Source organism: Phocoena sinus, chromosome 12 (genome assembly GCF_008692025.1).
Source record: "Phocoena sinus isolate mPhoSin1 chromosome 12, mPhoSin1.pri, whole genome shotgun sequence".
Taxonomy (NCBI): Eukaryota; Metazoa; Chordata; class Mammalia; order Artiodactyla; family Phocoenidae; genus Phocoena; species Phocoena sinus.
In genome coordinates, this window is record NC_045774.1 from 10,261,053 (window position 1) to 10,280,693 (window position 19,641).

Here is a 19,641-nt window from a genome sequence, read left to right on the forward strand (position 1 = left end):
CCACAATGGGAGAGGCCACAACAGTGAGAGGCCCGCGTAACACCAAAAAAAAAAAAAAAAAAATTGTTTCTGCTAGAAAGTCAAAGCAGCATTATGCTAATCCATTCTCATGCAACACTCAGATGAAAATGAACTCCAGTCCAAGCTCACTAATACTTTGTAGGATGCTTGTGGTTTGGGGACATGTTTGTTTCAACTAAGGTCAGAATGCCTCAATTACATTTTAGCAGATACCAGTTACAGCAGCAATTCCGTTACCCAATACTATTTTGGCTAAAAAGAAACAACACTGCTTTATAATAAAATGAAACCCATTTAGAAAACAATACTATGTATATCAAACAATGTAACTATCAATATGAGTTCTTGATGGAAAGATATTCATAGCTATACAAGGACAGTATTTTCCTAGTTGATAAAACGGTTACTGATATAAAGCAAAGCGTATTGTGCTGCAAATACCCGAGTTGCAGACAGAATGACCTAAAATCAGTCTTCTCCATTTCTAATTTACATGAGCCTAAAAAATCTTGAAATCATTGTTCAAACAAAAGTCCTTCCTCATTCAGTAAATACACCACTGATGATATTTTCTGATGTTCTTTCAAATGAGAAATCTATTGACATTTTTTTTTTCCCTAATTGAGAGAAAGAACAGGAGAGGAAAAGAAAAACAAGATATCAGGACGGCAAAAAGCACTCCTGGAATGAGAATGGTGAAGTCACTGTTAACACCACAATAGGGTCCATTTGAGAACTGCAAGAACATGATCCCCATAAGCACACATACTTAAGAATTCAGTCATCAGTCCCAGATATACACTTAAAAAACAAATTGACTATAGAATACTGAATGAGGAAAAGAAGAGAGTGAGAAGGAAAATATTAAACACTCTGCCTCTAAGACCAATTAGCACAGTAATTGGCAACATATTCAATGAAGTAAAAGGGAAAAAATGCAGAAAGCTAAAGTTCATATTCCTTTTGACCCGATCTAGATTATTTTCGAGCTGCTAGCAACGCTGACAAAACATTTGGCCACAATGGCTTACAAATGCCTCTCATTTCGCAGACCCCAAGTTAGTAGAACAGACAAGTTTGTATTGAAAACCATTCAACAGCACAGTTGAATTCTTTGCTTTTATTTATTTTACAGCTTGATATCTCATAATGAATGTATGTCCCTGACATAAGCCAAGCCAAAGAATTTCCATAAAATACAACTCCACATGCTAGAATACCATATACTACCACAACACATACCCTTCCGTTCAACACCCATATGTTTGATTTGATATCTAATACTGCATTTCACACAAGCATCTTTGCAGTTTGATTTGAAGCAGTTAGGGTAACACTTTGCCAGTGTTAAAATGACTGTAAAGCTCAGTCAACACAGCCAGCAACTCCCCTGTGAATTGCACTTTAATATGTTGACTTTCTGGTTTACAGAAACCCTTACGCACAATATGGGAGTGTGTGGGGGGGGGGTTCTATTTTCTAAGCAAGACAACAAGAGGACATATTGCAGGAGTCTCCTAACACTAGAGAAGCCATGAACTTACTAGATTCTTTTACTATCTATTCCAACTCCGAAAAGTGGGGAAGCAAGCTGGATGCAGGGGAGGCAGGTAGGATGGGTGGGAGTGTACGCAAACCTTCAATGGATCCATAGCAACAATCTGCAGAACAGAGCAAACGTCAGAGGGGGAACCATCAAAAGCATCTGCTTGGGAGATTTCATCACTGTCTTCCACAATTAAAAACCTACTTGCTATCCTTTTAAATACATGGTCTAATTATTTGGTACTAACTAACTGGCTAACGAACCTTCTGAGACCCTGGGATAACTGATAGGGCCTAGAGCCAATCAACTGCATTTGGCTTATTGTCCTTACGTGGGAGCCACGACAAAACAGAGATTACTAAGTTCTAGTCTACCTAAAGAATCTCTGTACTAGAAACGTATGAAAACTAAATCCAAGCCCTCCTGTACCTCAGTTGTGTGAATATGATCAATCACATAATGATATGCCTTACATCTCCGTCTGCAAAATGGGGCTACCTCCTCTATTAATTCCTATTAATATTATAACCAGCAATATTATCATCCTATTTGGAATTCTACACAATAATTATTACTTACTAAACTAAGTTGTAGTGCTACCTCTAAAACATGGTTAACTGTTATCTTTAAAAAGCAATTTCTAAATATAATACACCTCAGCTGTCAGGAACTAATGTCAATTCTTTAATGGTCAATAATGTTTTTGCTTTAATCAATTTAGATGTAGGGCTTTCAAAGTTCTATTATATGATTTTCTGACATCTTAAACCAAACAATCATTATTAAGAAACATAAATGGAAGGGTGGAGCCATAATACATGTAATGCCCCAGAGCCTACTGCCAGAAGTTGTCTGCACAAACCCCAGAGAAACTGTGGTCTCGCACTGCCGGCTTCTCACACGCCATCAAGGCCTTCAGCCACACCGCTCCTCACTCAGATCTCCCATCTTTCACAGCATCTGCTGAGGACTGAGAAACCCACCACACTGTTATGAAGACCCAAAGGACTAAGTCATGAGGGAAGCATATGAGCTTTTATCGTCTCAAGTTTTGCGAAATCAATTTTGGCTACTAAGAGTCCTTTTGTTTATCTCTCAGTTCTTAACCATATTCAGGATAAATAAGATTACCAAACTGTTGAATTCAACTGTTCAACAGTTACCAAACTGTTGAAATTTAACCAAGAGTTACTGAGTTTCAGGAACCAAGGGCTGAGAATTGAGGAAACAAAGCACTTCTGTCTCAGATACCACCCGTCCCCTAACCGGCCTAACCCACCATCATTTTCATGCCACTTCTGATTTGATTTTACCACAGGGGAGATTATTAGATTTCGTCAGTTACCCCTTTAATTATGTGTTTACCGTTTGTCCTCATCACTAGACTACACACTCCTACACCCATGGTATGCCTCCTGGAAGGGGGCCTGCCACTGAAATGTTTGTTGGATGAATAATGAATGTTGTTCAATGGATTATTAAATCAAGTTATTATTATATAAAACTTTAGTGCTCGCTTCGGCAGCACATATATTATATAAAACTTTAATGATGGAACACATTATAAAACTGAAATGACTTATACCATCCAAGTCTTTGATTCAGCTTCATCCAATAGACAAAAACCTCAAACCTCACATTGACAGCAGCAGAGGACCCTCGGCTATTACCGGCTAACCCTCGAGGTCATTACTGCCCAGCCAACGCGCTGGACATTTATCACTAAACTAAACCAAATGGAAATCTCCAGAAAATGTCTAAGATCAGGGATTTTCTATCTGTTATGTAAAAATAAGAAAAACAGAAATTTCTCTCATTTCTAAATAAAGAGGATCTTCAAGTGGAACATAAGCACACACAGTAACAAAATGTTTTATTCCAATTTTCAAAGAAATGTGAATGCTTTCAAACATTATCAGAGAGGGAAAGTATAGCTAAAAATGATTCATTTACTTTAAGTATTTATTTTACGAAACTACTCTGATAAAGGACATGAGTATTAACTTTCAAATCTCTGTGTCATGTTAAATGTGCAGAATTCCAGGCCCCACTTTTCATTTTACTTTACCTTGAACTCTTTGCTCATACTTCAACAATGAAGAAATGATCAGGTTTATATTCTCATCCTTTTCCTATCTAAAGAAGTTTGAGAAAGCAGTTTCTCCACTAAGTTTCAAGGTGCACTGCCCTATGACCCAGCAATTCCCCTGTGAATACATACCCATGAAACACTCACATGTGTCCCAGGAAGGATATTCCATCCAATACTATTTACAAGAGCCAGAAAGAGGAAGCAATCTAATTCCAACACAGTAAGTAAATGGGAAAAATAGATTTTGCTAGAGTCATACATGGAATTCGAACCATAAAGTGTACAGTTTAGTGGCATTAAGTAGATTCACATTGTTGTGTGACCATCACAACTATCCATCTTCAGAACCTCACCATCCCAAAACGAAATTCTATTTCCATTAAACAGTAACTCCCCATTTCTATCCCCCACCCCAGCCCCTGGGAACGACTATTCTGCTTTCTGTCCCCATGAATATGGTTATTCCTTTTGAGTCGGGCTTACTTCACTTAGCCTAATGCCTTCAAGGTTCATCCATGTTCCAGCATGAATCAGAATTTCATTCCTTTCTAAGGCTGAAAATATTTCCATTTTAAGTATATACAATATTTTGTCCCATCGTGGGCAATGGGTGGGTTGTTTCTACCTTTTGGTTATTGTGAATAATACTGCTACGAAAACAGGCATACAAATACCTGCTCAAGCCTTTTCTTTCACTTCTTTTGGAAATATACCCAGCCCATAAGTGGAACTGCTGGATCATACGGTAGTTCTATGTTTAATTTTTTGAGAAACCGCCATACTGTTTTTCACAGCAGCAATACCATTTTTTAATTCCTGCCAGCTGTGCACAAGGGTTCTAATTTCTCCACATCCTTGACAACACCTGCTATTTTCTGTTTGTTTTTGTAATAGCCATCCTAATGGGTGTGAAGTGGGTTTGATTTTCATTTCCCTAATGATTAGTGATTTGAGCATCTTTTGCATGCTTAACAGTCATTTGTTTATCTTACTTGGAAAAATGTATTAAAGTCTTTTGCCCATTTTTTGATTGGGTTGTTAGGTTTTTGTTGTTGAGTTGTAGGAATGCTTTATATATTCTGTGTATTAATCCCTTATATGATATATGATTTGCAAATATTTTCTCCTCTTTTGTGGGTGGCCTTTTTGTTCTCGTGATAGTGTCCTTTGATGCACAAAAGTTTTAAATTTTGATATACTCCAATTTATCTACCTTTTCTTTTGTTGTCTGCGCATTTGGTTTCCATGTCCAATAAATCACCGCCAAATTTAACGTCATGAAGCTTTCCCCTAGGTTTTCTTCTAAGAGCTTTAGAGATTTAGCTCTTATGTTTTTAGGTCTGACACATTTTGAGTTAATTTTTGCACATAGTGTAAGGTAAGGGTCCAACTTCCTTCTTTTGAAAGACCTGTTGTTCTTACTCTAGTATATAATTTTCGTATCGGCTTCAGATCCTTTTGCTCTAACAGTTTGGTTTGGTATCTACACTTCCCTCTAGAACTATATTAAACGAATACAACACACATTCAACGAACTGTATAATCTGTTTATATGAAGTTCAAAAACAAACTTTATAGCAAAATTAATTTATAGTGATAGTAATCAAAACAGTGCTTGTGGGATATGGGGGCTGGTGAGAAAGAGGGGTGAGGAAACTTCTGGCGTGATGAAAATATTCTGTATCTTAACTGGGATGGTTGGTTCATAGGTGTACCTTATTTGTCAAAACTCATCGAACTGTACACTTAAGGTCTGAGCATTTCATTGTATGTATATTATAACTTTAAAAGTATGTATATACACTTAATAACGAAGAAGGTATCTAAACTTTTGACCTCACGTTTTTTCTGATGTATTTATGTCAAACCATTCCGGCCTTACTTAAACCTAGATGTAAGTTTCCTATTTGACAATAAAATAGTAACCGTTTCTAGGAGCTTAACAGGGAGTTTTCATACTTTCAATTTACATAATTCCAAAATATTACACAGCAATTAATACTGAAACAATCATAATGAGTATGTAAATTCAAACGTTTAACGCAAGTCACAATATGTATAGGAACAATATCCCTTCAACCCAGAATTCTGCTTTTGGGAATTTACCTTAAGGAAAAATATAAAACAAGTGTGCGAAGATATGTGTAGCAAGGAGGTCACTGCACGCCCCTGATACCACCCCCACTCAAAAACAGGGAAGCAGCCTAAATGGTTAAATGTGCCTCCATAGAGACTGGTTTAAAAGGGGAGGGTAATGATATTTTATTCAATAAAATATCACAGAGTCATTAAAATGAATGATTCTAATTGTAGATAATATGTATTGAATAGCAAGAAAGTCTGTCCCTGGATTTTTGAGGTGGGACTTAAGGTGTAGCAGGTTACAAAACCATATATATATTTTTTTAATATGAAAATCTGTGTATGTGTGGTGAGTAAAGAATTAATAGCCCAGAAGAATATACATCAAATGTTATGTATCATTTCTTAAACCAACTCTGAGTTTTTCATGAATCTAAAACTAAATGCAATTTATTTTGGATTAATTATTGCTGTCTTTCTAAGAATTATCAAAAAGTATAACAATTTATATTTAACAGCAGAAAGCTTCTTAATTTTTATTTGTTTGTTTTTCATCATAAATGTGAGTCCTTCCATATAAATTCTACAAGAAAAGGAAGGCAAAAAGCATAGGAAAAATGAGTTCACAACAGCTACATTTTAGTCACTACTGTGGCATATTCTGCTGGCTTCTGATTTTACAGAGTAAATGCTATTTTTCATGCATAAGAGACAGACTGAAAATTCCCCACAGCAAGGAATTCAGATGCTAAGTCTATGTGTGGCTGAACCAACTGCAGGAGGAAATTTTATTATGTCAACATGTCCAGTCAAAAATAATGTGTTAGAAAGTAATAAATAAAGTTTACACGGTCAAAATCCTACAAATGCTCCACAATCTATAGTCCCTTAAGCTAAGTTCCCAACTGAGACTTTTAAACAATTTAGGTGCTTTTTAAATTCACTTTCTTATTTTAAAAAGAGAAATAAATCTTGTCCTTAAGTGTGTCTAAGGGGGGAAAAAATACTCTGTAACTTCCTGAAATTACTCCTTCATGCTTGAAAACTGAGAAACAATCAACGAATGTATACTGAGTGCTTATTGTATGCACTGTATAGTAAAGCCATAAGTTCCTTCAAATTTTGTCCAGCTTCCCTTGAGTAACAGAAAAAAGACAACGTGGGCTTGGAGGAGTCAGCAAAGAAGTCAAGGGTCAAGCAGTGTCTAAACTCCAGAACAGGCCTGATGACCAACCACACAAACAAGCTAGTTACTCAGTTCTCGTTGCTATAAAGCCCACTTCCATTTTTGTCTATGCCCTTGTACCTAACAGATAACTTCCGGGCCATGAACACTGCTGCTGTTTAACAGACGGAAAAATAACCAACATATCTGGGCTACTTTAGCCCACTCCCTTAGTTTAAAATTTTTTTTTAATTCGTATCAGAAAATAGCTTTACTTTTTGATTTGTGAAACTAAATTAAAAAGTTCTCATTTGTCATCAGCAATAAATTTTTTCTCATGACAAATTTTGCTTTCTAAAACTTCCTTATCAGGTAACACACTTTACGTTTATAAGATCATAAACAGTGAAAATAATATATATATAATCTCTCTTGGATTTCTTTATAATTATTAATTGCCTACAAAATTTCACTGCTTATTCTAAGTCCAACTGCTCTATATTTAGCAAATCACAGCTTAAGCGAATACTATGTCAGACCAATTTCTGCAGGAGTGAATACGCTACGTGGCTGTGGGAACTAAATGGTAGTGCCTTTCATGACCTCAATTTCCAAAAGCCGGCGATATGTCCTGAACAGCCTTTATTTCCTCTTCATAATCACTGTCATTCTATTACCCACAAATTTATTTATACCCTTCTTAAATTAATTTATATTTCTAGTCTCTTGAGGGTAACAAGTTCTGGAACATTAGTCTCTCGAGGGTAACAAGTTCTGGAACATTACTATCCATTTTGTAAAGTGGTACATCCTTTAGTTTCCATAAAATTAACTCCAAACTTCAAGGAGTGCCCCCTAATGCTAGTACATGGAACTTGATTAACAAATGCATTGTCAATCAATGCCAGCCAAAGCCTTTATTGTACCAGATCAGAGATTCCTTGTCAACTGCTTTCTGCCCCCCTCAGTCCCTTGATTATTTTCACTGCCTTATCTAAACTGCATCCACTGTTGGTCTTTATTGTGGCATAGCAACTAAAATAGCGTAAGTGATTCCAAAGGCACAGCAACCATGGCTGTACACAAGAGTGAAATCACTTTTCTACTTACTTTTAAAAAGAAACCTCTAGTACACATTTTGTATTCTCCTCTACCTCTTAACTGCAGATGTTTTCACCTTTTTTTCCAGGTCACCCAATTAGAGAAGATTTTGTTTAAGTATTCATAAAATGCAGGCATTCACTGGCAGTAAAACGCTTCCTCTCATTTACAACCAGTGTTGAACGCAAGTCTTACTGTACACAAAATTAACACACAAGTGTATAATTGTAGTTTTATGCTCAAGTGCCCTAATTATGCACTTTAAAACACTTTCTTCCCAAGGATCCATCGAAGGCATTTGGTATCACAGATCTATGAGGTCTACAGTGCACTTCTTTGACAAAAGAGAAGCATAACAAGAAAAAACCCTGCAGCTTCGGAAAGAAAGTATGCATGCAATGTACATGATGATAAATCTCATTCTAAAAATTTTAGCTAGAAAAAGAGTATATTTCCAATGTATATGAATGGGTGAGGGGTCTACTACCTAAGAGTAAAAGATGAATTCTTACTACCTGTTCTTGAAGCAACCAGAACCAGCATACCACAGCAAGTGGTCTAAAATCTTTCATAAATCATCATGGGGAGAACAACTCACCTATGAGTCTGCGAGCCTTACTAATATAATAATACAAGCAGGAAAAAAACTTCACAGTAAAAGGAGCCTTGCTCATTTCTAACGCAGAAGCTTTGACATCTAGGTTACTAGTATTTACATTTAAAACAAAATGAAAAAAAAGTATTTTCCATACCAAACACACGCAGTCATTTTTCAATTAGAGAATCATAACTATGGAAATGCATCAACATGGTTTGCATGAAGCCCTACTTCTGTGGAGCTCACGGTATGTACAGAAAGAAAAGAAGGGCTCTGACGGCCATCTATAGAAATAAATAGGTCAACTCTGCTACAGAAGCAACATTTTCTTAGAAAAAGTGACTTAAAAATAAAAACATTTTTTAAAAAGGAAGGAAGGAAAGAGGGAGGGAGGGAGGGAGGGAGGGAGGGAGGGAGGGAGGGAGGGAGGAAGAAAAGGCCTGAGCTGCCTCACAGGGACTCAGTTGTCTCCATTCAAGAAAGCACTTTACCAAGAAACCAGGCACGTGATGTTGTATGTAATGAATACATCTCACTGAAAAGCAACTTGGAGTTTCCATCTTTCTTGTTATATTACTGGCCAAACTGCAACAGGTAGTTGTAACTGGTGAATATAATCTTTGAGTTGTTTCAATTTTTAAAAATATATATAAAAAGATTACAAAATCAAAAGTCAAAACAGTACAACGGTACCTCACACACATATTAGAACAGCAGTTTTCTAATAGGACTTTAAGTGTGAGGCTACAGTACGTTCATGTTTTCAAAAACCACCCACTTGGTCTACTCACACGTGGTAAGAACACTGTTGTTTACTACAGGTAGAAAATGGAAAATACTCAGCAGTGCAACCGATGGGAACTTCTTGCCTAGCTGCCCTTCTGGCCAGATTTCATAAAGCACAGAAAGAGAGGCCAAGAGCGTTGCCAACTCTCCCACATAAACCCAGCTGCCAAAATGGATGTGCCGAAAGGGCGTTTCAGAGAATTTTGAAGGGATAACCTTTGCTGAGGCTGCAGGGTCAACTCTGTAACCGCATGACTGGAACATGTGCAGTGAACGCTAGATTGAAAAGACTGTTCTACTGCAGATAACTATGGAGTGGGGGAAAACAGAGAAAACAGGGATTTACCAGAATCAGACTAGAATTTTAAACCAGCCAATGGAGAGACAAGCAACTGGTATCTTCTATGGAGGGGAACTTGATGGTGGGGGGACATGAGGAGAGAGACCGTTCACAGCAGGGTCTTTCTACCTTGGGGATTTTATACCATGCAGTTAAAAACTCCGTGTGTGTGCGCGCGCACGCGCGTGAGTGTGTGTGTGAGATTTGTTAATGCAGTTCTGAAGTTGTTTCTTTTTTTAATTGAAGAGTCAAAGCGGGGAACTATGTGATTACACTTTTCCAAGAGTCTAAAGTTCATCCATGGAGGGTAAGGGGGCTAGTTGCTTCTATATCCTCTCTCTCCTGCTCACAAAAAAAAGAGAGAGGGAGGGAGGGAATGATTTTAGTAACTGAGTTTATAAAAATGTGAGTAAAGAAACCACCAAGCCCCTCAAAAATGGATATTTCAAAAATGTGATCTTTTAAAAATGTACAGTCTAAGTGTTCTATGAGATACCTTTTAAAGGAGAAACTGGTACTCATTTATCTATCCACCCCTAAACGTAAATAATGTATATGGTGAAAACCGTACGAATGAAGAAAAGTAATAGCGATGGTAATGCAAAAGGGTCAGACTTCTCCATGTAACACGGCCAAAACCCAAACCTGGCTTCCTCTGAGACTTTGAGAATTCAGTAGACTGAAGAATCTAAGAATAGACAGTCCCAGGGGACGAACCAGTATGGGGACCTTTACCGGCATCCCCTCTGAGTAGAGGCACTGGCACTGGCTCGGAGGGTGGGGAGACAGCTGCAGGCTTTGTCCTTTGCTACCCAGGGACACAACAGCCTTCAAATTACCATAATTAGCTGGTCATTTTATTTTTTGCCCTTTCAGAATGAACTCATAACAAATAATGAGTGAAAATAAAGGAGTCCTTTTGCACTGGGAGGTGTTCCTACCACTAACCCACCCTCTCTCACAAATCAGTGATAGCGCTCCTGAACCCAACCTGCAAAGGTAAGACTAAAGGAAATATATATATGCACATGAGTGGCTGAAAAACTGACTCCTTGCATTTTATTCCCTGGATCATAGTCTGAGTTGGGGGGCCGGGTGGAAATGCTCAAAAATACATGCAACACACAAAATCACATATTTGGATCAATAAGCTATTGTTTTAAACTGAAAATACACACTCATTCCCCCATCCTCAGAAGGCTAAGCCTAATTACACTTTATTGTAAATTATTTTATCATGCGCTGTTAGAACTGGTAGAGATTTCAGAGATCACTGGTTCAACCCTGTCCTTATTAAGATCAAGAAGGTAGGGTCAAGGGTTAGGAAACCTGCACGATTTCACCCAGCTGGAGTCTCAATCGGAATTCAACTCTCTGCGCACACCCCCTCCCCACCCAGGGCTCATTCCACTCTCCCAGGGTGCTCAGTCATTGGATGGAAGGACTGGGGAGTAGCATGTTAAGCTAAGCATGGAAGACACTCAGGCTGGGACAGGAAGAGCAAAGGACACTCTGGACACTCTGCTCTGTTCTAGCAGAGAGCAGTCTAAGAACAGACAAGAGTACTGGGGAGCCCAAAGAACCTAAGGGAAGCAGCTGGAGTGGGAAGGGGTTGAAAAAAGGGAGCTCGGTGAGTAAAAACACAATGGCTACAAATGAGAAATGGACACACATTCTTTTAAGTTTTAAACACTGAAATTAGAAAGGATTAGGATATAAAATTTCTACCAACACAGATATCATATACTCAAGGCAAAAGAGAGGAGGGCAGGAGGCCCTTCATTTTTAGTCATTTGGCACATAAATTTAACCTATATGATAAACTTGTGATATCGGGTAATAGTTTAAAGAGGAGTTTCATTTTGAGGTTGAGACAGTATGAGGAAATGATGCTTTAGATAAAAATATCAAAGCCCTTGAAGTATAAATATATTTCAAAGCAAATGTTTATATAAGAAGAGAAAATCATTTAATTATTTCCCTTGAGAGCTGCAATTTTTTTTTATTTCATCAGATGGAACACACGTGCCAAATAGTCCCAAAAGACTGGTCAGGAAAAAATATAGGATGTTGATATTTTAAAATCATTAACAGAAAGACACTTGGGGGTGGACAGAGGAAGCTTTACCTAATGTAGAATTATCAACAAATTAAATGTTTCACTTCTTTCTCTACCGTCTCTTCTATTTATATTTAATAATTTATTTTAAATCATTAAAATTAGACATTCTATAACCCATTCATTTTGAAACACAACAAATAATCAAAATTACAATTATCCCCCACAAAACTATACTTGAACACAGATGTGTTCTCAGACTGTCCATTCTAAGCACCTCTGTGGGGAAGTCAGTAGACTTTGGGATAATACAAAAGTCATTTAACTATTTTGCTAAAACATGAAGGGGTACAAAATAATTGTCCTAAGATACAGTCCTCCAATCCAATGGCAAATAAAGATAACAGGGTCAAAATGTTTCTCATTAGACCATATTCTAATCCTACTTTAACTACAAAAAAACAATTTCTTCATTACCTTTAGAAGGAAAAAGCCACACTTCAAACAGTATACCAAAATAATTTTCATTTTAATAACTCCTTTAAATTTAAAAGATGCGTTACACATATTATTGGGGGAGGGGGACGATTTCCAACTATTCATTTGACATATTTAGTTTCCTTTCAAGAACGTTGCTTACAAGACCAGTGGAAGTCCATTAGAGTAGCAAGGTAACACTGAGGTCACGGAGTCTCCCCGAATCAAGACCAGGTATGAGGAACTAGTGAAGAATGGTCATTTTCTAACCAGAGATATTACATTCAATAATCATCACAATCACTTAAAACCTATAGCTATTTCTTACTGCCAGAGAAAAGAAGTAACAACACTAGTATCTAGCCATTTGGTGTTTCCTAAAATCTCTTTCCAATATCCTCCACTCCCCAGACTGGTGGGAGCCTAATAAATCTAGAAATCCCTGCCACCCCCTTAGCAGACTATGATTACCCCATACGTCCCAGACAAATCAATTGTTAGGGTCTGGGCGTGCCACCCTGAGCAGGTTCTAACCCTCCTGAATGAAACTCTCCATCTGCAGGACAGCCTCCAGGTGGTGCGCCTTCACTGCAGGCTTCTTCAGGGGGCTTCTGCTGGGACACAGGCTGCTTAGCTGGCCACGCCCTGACATGGAGCTGATGTGGAGGGTAAGTGACCTGTCCTGCAACTGGTAAATCAAGTAACTGTGCTTTCAATTTTCCATCAAGTTGTCCTGCAAATAGGCCATATTCTAATTCTACTTTATCTCAACTATTAAGAAAAAAAAAATCTTAAATTTCCATTAGAAAGAAAAGGGGTGAGGAATCAAAGGAGCTAAAAATACTGAAGGGTAAGCGGAGCAACGGCTTTCCAATGTTTTGATTCCAAATCAAAAGAAGAATTACGTTTTATATCACAACCTTGAACACACATGACATCCTTACTACATGTGATGCATTCATATTTTGTTTATATTCAAATTCCCTTTTTAAAAATTTCTGGTTGCAGCTTAATACACTGCTTTCATGCTCCCACTAACAGATTACAAAGAATAGTTTAAAAAACACTGCACTCAAGGATGATTTCTTTCAGAGCATCTCAGGGAAAGCTGTTCCAAGTGATATTGTATCAGAATCAATCAGGGTCCATGGATATTGGTTCCTAAAGTTCCTTTCCCCTGACCTGCAGCTGCCATCGATACTCAGTGCCACTGCCAGAGAACAAAACCACTGCTGATTTGATTTGAGTAGGCTGAACAGGTGGAGCAGTTCAATAGGAGACAACCAGCAAAGAGAGAGAAGGCAAACTCCAACAGCGCAGGGTAGCAAGCCACCCATGGCGCCTACTGCTCAGAGAGGAGGAGACAGCAGCTCCTGGAAGGATTCAGGAGTCACAGCAAGAACGGGTGAAGGCGAGACAGGAGGCTGAGCAGAGAATCTGGAGAATGAGGGCGTGCCATGTTGAACAACAGGCCAGTGCCAGAGATGGTACATATCAAACGTATTACCGCTGGAAGAAAGAAATGAGATCAAAAGCATGGAATGGATTGAATTCTGGAGGAGGCGAAGAAAAGAAAATGAGTAAATTTTTAAATATAAAGAGTAAAGAGAAAGGGCTATGACTTCTTTTGATTTTCCACATAGATCCCAAAAGAAGAAACGTGAAACCTCATAGGGAGAAGGCAATATATTTGTCTAGGGGTGGGGAGGGCAGGGAGGACCTTAACTGTGGAAATCCTGACCACTGTGTCCCTGGGGCAATTGAGGCTCCCTAGCAATAAGTGTTTTGTCAGGTTTACATGAATATTCAGGCAAATAATCTCTCTGGGAGAAATATCTGGAAAAAAATTGTAACCATGGGACTTCCCTGGTAGCGCAGTGGTTAAGAATCCGCCTGCCAGTGCAGGGGACACAGGTTCGAGCCCTGGTCTGGGAAGATCCCACATGCCATGGAGCAACTAAGCCCGACAGCCACAACTACTGAGCCTGCGCTCTACAGCCCACGAGCCACAACTACTGAGCCTGCACTCTAGAGCCCGAGTGCCACAACCACTGAGCCCACGAGCCACAACTACTGAAGCCCACACGCCTAGAGCCCCTGCTCCGCAACAAGAGAGGCCACCGCAATGAGAAGCCCGTGCACTGCAACGAAGAGTAGCCCCTGCTCGCAACTAGAGAAAGCCCGCGTGCAGCAATGAAGACCCAACACAGACAAAAGTAAATTAATTAAAAATAAAATAAAATTTTAAAAAAATTATGACTATGACTACCTGAAATTTGCAGTAATGCTCCTAAGAAGAATAAGGAAAGTTAACATATAATGGAAAAAGTGAATGTTCACAAGAAAGACTATTATAGGTAGAGAGGCACTGGGTAAGACGCTACAAGAACAGGGAGCCTGAAGGTGTCTCACAAATGTTCCCTGAACAACCAACACTGGAAAACAAAAGAAACTGAAGGCAGTTGTATCGAGTTTGCACCTTTAGAAAATACAGAAATTAAGCTATGGAACTCTCCCTCTTGTCAAGTTTCCCTGGTACTCTTTTATCATAACCTTACTTTGTTCTCTACCCCGAGACCTCAATATGAAATCCCCTCTACCACACATTAGGGTATAAGAGTAATCAGCTCTGATTCTTTTCTCCAAATGACTGACTACAGGAACTACCAGAAAGATGTCATCATAAAAACTGTTCATTGTTATCAGCTAACCACCCCCCCAATTCATGACAATATCAATACTTCATAGGTACCGAGCGCTTTTAAACTTCTTTCACACAGATGATCTCGTTTAACTCTGTGATAATTCTATGAGAAAGGGTAGAGTTAGTCTCCTTTCACAGAGAACCTTCTCTGTGAAGGTTCTAAGAGTATGTGGCCAATTGGTGACAGAATCAGTGATAGATGGCTGGTCTCCTGATTCAAACAGACTGCAGTGTTGAAAGAGAAAGATACGGCAAGGCTCCCTTGAAGTCGGTATCTGTGCTTTGTTTTCACAAATGGATTTTGAACTTCTCTATACATTCCATTATATCACATGTACTGATTCAACATTTTATTAAACAATAAAGTACCAAAAGAATCATCCTAGTCTCTATAGAAGACATAAATACGAATAAGACAAAACCCCTGCACACAGCAGCTTACAAGCAGAAAAGAGAGGTAATACATGTTTACAGTTCAGAATAAACAGGGAGATTTTGAGCAGTAACAGAAGGACAGGAGAGAAGGAAGCAGGTAAATTCCACTTGAAGAGTTGCGGAAATGAGTCCTAGAGCATTACGAAATGCTGCTCAGACCAGAAGTACTGGCCCTAGGCCTGGAGGGAAGACTTGACTCTCGACTGGCAGAGAAGAGAAAAAAGAGGAATCCCTGTTGAGTAACAGAAACCCAGGTGGGGAAGACAGGAACACATTAAGGGTATGAGGAATAAACAGTTCAGTGCAGTGTGAGGTAATGATAGAGAAGAATTTTGATTAATGCCCAGGCCACATTATGCACACTGCAGATCCTTAAACAAAGAAACAAACAAACCAAAAAAAAAAAAAAACAAAAACCAACACTGGCTGTATGAATGGCTGACTCTGTAATAAATTAGTACATTTCATTTTAAAACATAAACTTATGAGTTACCACCCAAGATAATGACTTACAGTTAACTCTCAAATATCAATTGCGAATTGTCCTTGGAAAAATTTTAAGCCCATTAAGGCTTTCCGCCTTGTCACAGACACCTTTAGGACGCCTCCTTACATTACTGGCCAAGAACACATCTTTTTCATGGTAACCCAAATAAGCCATTGGTAAGGAGGTAAACTTTCTGCTCTCTGAAATCAAATATTGCATTCCAAAACCGTGCAATAATTTTTAAAGAATACCTACCATTTGGAAATTATGGCTGTAATTGTTCCCCTTTAATCAACATGAACAAACACTGAGCATGCCCCAATGGGTACTACTTAGACTAAAATTCCAATAATGGGTGATGAAAGTAGTCAAATAAATACTGAGGTCCACAAACCCATGCAATCCTCAGACTCCCTGAAAAGTGAGTGATACAGAGCTGAAGACAATGTATCACATGTGCACACAGTAAGAGAATGCACCCGAATACGGTACAGGTGACACTACCTATATACATACATATTTGTTTATTTGAAAAATAAAACTACTAAAAATTATCTAATTTCTTCCAATTCCTTTTGGCATATCATGAATTTCAAATCTGATACATCCAAATTTTCAAATACCATATATCAGACCTCAATCTGGGTCCATGTAAACAACTACAGGGTTACCCTGGTACTAAATAACTGAAATCGGCCTGCGGCAGTCACAGGAGGGCCCACAGAGAGGCTGTTCCAGACCTCACAGCCGAGGTGAGGGTTGGGAGGGAGGCGAGAGGGGAGCAGTTGGGCGTTAGGGGTGGCTCACTTGGGCCCAGTTACAAGTTAGTCACCTGGCAGAGCTGTGGAAAGTCCGGCAGGCCCAGGGCAACTGCACAGACACACGGGCTCCTGCATTTTAAATCCCTTCTAACCTCTACCAAGCCAACAAGACCTCCTGTATCTATCAAGCTTCCAAATTCTTCTCTTTGGCCTTTTTCTCTACATTAGAAATATGAGAAAACAACCACACAAACTGTTGTCAAAGTAAAATATGTTTCCTGAACAAAATTTACAAGTATTTTCTAAAATAATAAAAGCTTAGTAACTACCATCCGCCAAAAGCCATCAGTATTTTTTCTTATGCAAATTTTACACAAGATATTTATTAAATAATTACAAAATTTTCTTATTCTCTATAAAGCATTATGTTTGACAATTTAAACACTACACCAACTTATCAACTCCCCTGCAAAGGCTCTGGAGTAAGTTTCTAACACAATCATATGACATTCTCCCTGGTTTTCTCCCATTATCCTTCATTACCAGCAGTCCAGTTTCTACCCCCTCCCTTCTCTCTCCAATCACATCACTCTTTCCCTCTGACTCTCCTGACTAATGATAGGGTTATTCTTCACTTTATGATGTCCCCCTCCCCAGAAAATATACTTCTAATTCCCAGACTTGCCCTCGCAGCCTCCTCTCCCCTTGGCGACAATAACCTGCACTCTCTTACCACCTGGCCCCCACCTCGCGCCTCAAATACACCAAGGGGGACCTTCCAATGTTGGAAGGGTTCTTCCACTCTGGTGATACTTTGCCAGCTACTGATGCAGAGAGGGTTTGACATTTTTGTTGTTGCTGTTTTTGCTTTGTTTTCCTCCCATCATTGTGAAAGAGTTGACTCAGCTTTTCCTGCAAGATATGAGAGATTCCCTAGTCTAAAACACAGGAACGTTAAGCTTAACATATATACCCTCCACCTCGCATGCGTATACATGCGTGTGTCAAGTTAATATCTTAACTCACAGCAAGAATCAATGTCCTACTTTATAAGAAACAGTAAGATACAAACCCTCTGTCCCTATAACAGAAAAATTACCTAAGATTCTTAAAATTCTTAAGAATTTAAGAAGTATTTAATATGATGTAAGCAGAAGTATTTAATATGATATGAAAAAAAATCAACTTGAACACTTCTCATACTACTTGTTTTGAGGTAGTCATTCCCCAAATATATTTGCCAATGTTATAATCCTTTAAAGTGCTCATCCACCTGGCTTCTGCAACAATCCACAAAAGGGGAGCAGATACACAATTCACAGAGAGGAAAAAGAGTGTGAAGGCTTAACCTGCTGTACTCTCATCTGGCAGAGTGCACAGGTGTGGGGCACAGCCACAGAAGTGCCTGTAAATTCCACTGGTCTAAGGAACAGATACCGTGTTCATAATTTCTACTGCTGTACTCCACAGCCAAGGGTTTGCCAGGCCAATGCCAAAGTCCAGGTTCCATTTGGATGACATATGGCTTCAGTCAACCAGAGAGATGTTACAACACTGAATAACACAAGCAGACAGAACGAGGATACAAAACGCTAAACTGGCCCTCGCAGAACCAGATTAGCGCGCACTGCTGTCCTCGGAAGAGGCTCCGTGTGAGCGTGCCTGTGTGAACACACCTTCCTGAGCCCCTCTCGGCACTGTACCAGGGCACTGTGTCTTGCAGGCTGGTGCACTGGGAACAGGCTGCGCGGACTCTGAAGTCAGAAGCGCAAGGTCAAGCTCCAGTTCTGCCCTGAACGGCTGCGTATCCTTTGTCAGACTGCATTACTTCTTTGCCCACCAGGTTCCTTATGTGATAGTACTACAACACTCCCCCCACCTCACTGAATGAGATGCTGACGTGAAAACTTCCCAAATGGTCAGCCACTCTGTGAACAGTCACAAGATAATAACACGTATGCACAAATAAAAACTCCTCGATGTACATCTAGCCCGAGTGGTAAACATCTGTCCGTCCATTTGGTTGCCCAGGCTAGGAACACTTCTGGTATTTGGGTAATTCCTCACTGAGTGTGATAGGAGGCTGTGATGTGGTGATTTAGAGTGAGAAATACATATTTGGTCTTTGTCCCCATTTCAGGCACTGAGCTCCAAAATCCCTTGGAATTTCCTAAATGTTGAGAGCCTAAAAGGTGCCTTTTGTTATGTTAATGACACTTTCAAAACTCACCTAAGGATGGGGGCTGGTTGCCAGGAGGACCAACCAAGTGATTAGAGGGTCGAACCTTTCAGTCCTAGCCCTTGATTTCTGGGGAGGGGACAGTGTTTGGAGGTTGAATCAATCGCCAGGGGGCAAAGATGTAATCAATCGTGCTTATGTAATGAAGCCTCCCTACAACTCAAAAGGGCAGGTGCAGAGAGCTTCCAGGTGGCTGAACACGCGGAAGTGCTGGGAGAGTGGTGCGCTCAGAGAGCAGGGAAGCTCCCGCCCTTGCCCTACTCATCTCTTCCATCCGGCTATTCCTGAGTTACATCTTTTTATAACAAACCAGTAATCTGGTACGTGAAACGCTTCTCTGAGTTCTGTGAGCTGCGCTAGCAAATTAATGGAACCCGAGGAAAGGGCTGGTGGAACTTCTGGATCTACAGCCAGCCAATTAAAGCACAGATGACGACCTGGATTTGTGACTGCCATCGGAAGTGGGGACTGGGGGCTGTATTGTAGGACTGAGCCCTTAATCTGTGGGATCTAATGCTACTTCCAGGTAGACAGCGTCAGAATTGAGTTAAACTGTACGACACCCAACGGGTATCTGAGAATTGCTTAGTGGTGTGGGAAAAAAACAGACGCTGTAATTAGTCAGGATTGTAGAGATAGACTCTACCTCCTAATAGGCTGAAAATGCCACACTTGCTTTACCAAACTCACTGGCAACTAGGGTATTGGCATGTGACCCAGGATCAGCCAATCAGATGCACATGCTCTG

At 39.5% G+C, this 19,641-nt stretch overlaps 1 protein-coding gene across 4 annotated transcripts in view; it reads right to left on the reverse strand.

Moving 5' to 3' along the window:
• ARID1B (AT-rich interaction domain 1B) overlaps positions 1-19,641 on the reverse strand; it is a 416,165-nt gene that overhangs the window by 285,402 nt on the left and 111,122 nt on the right. The gene's annotated exons all lie outside the window — the stretch shown is intronic.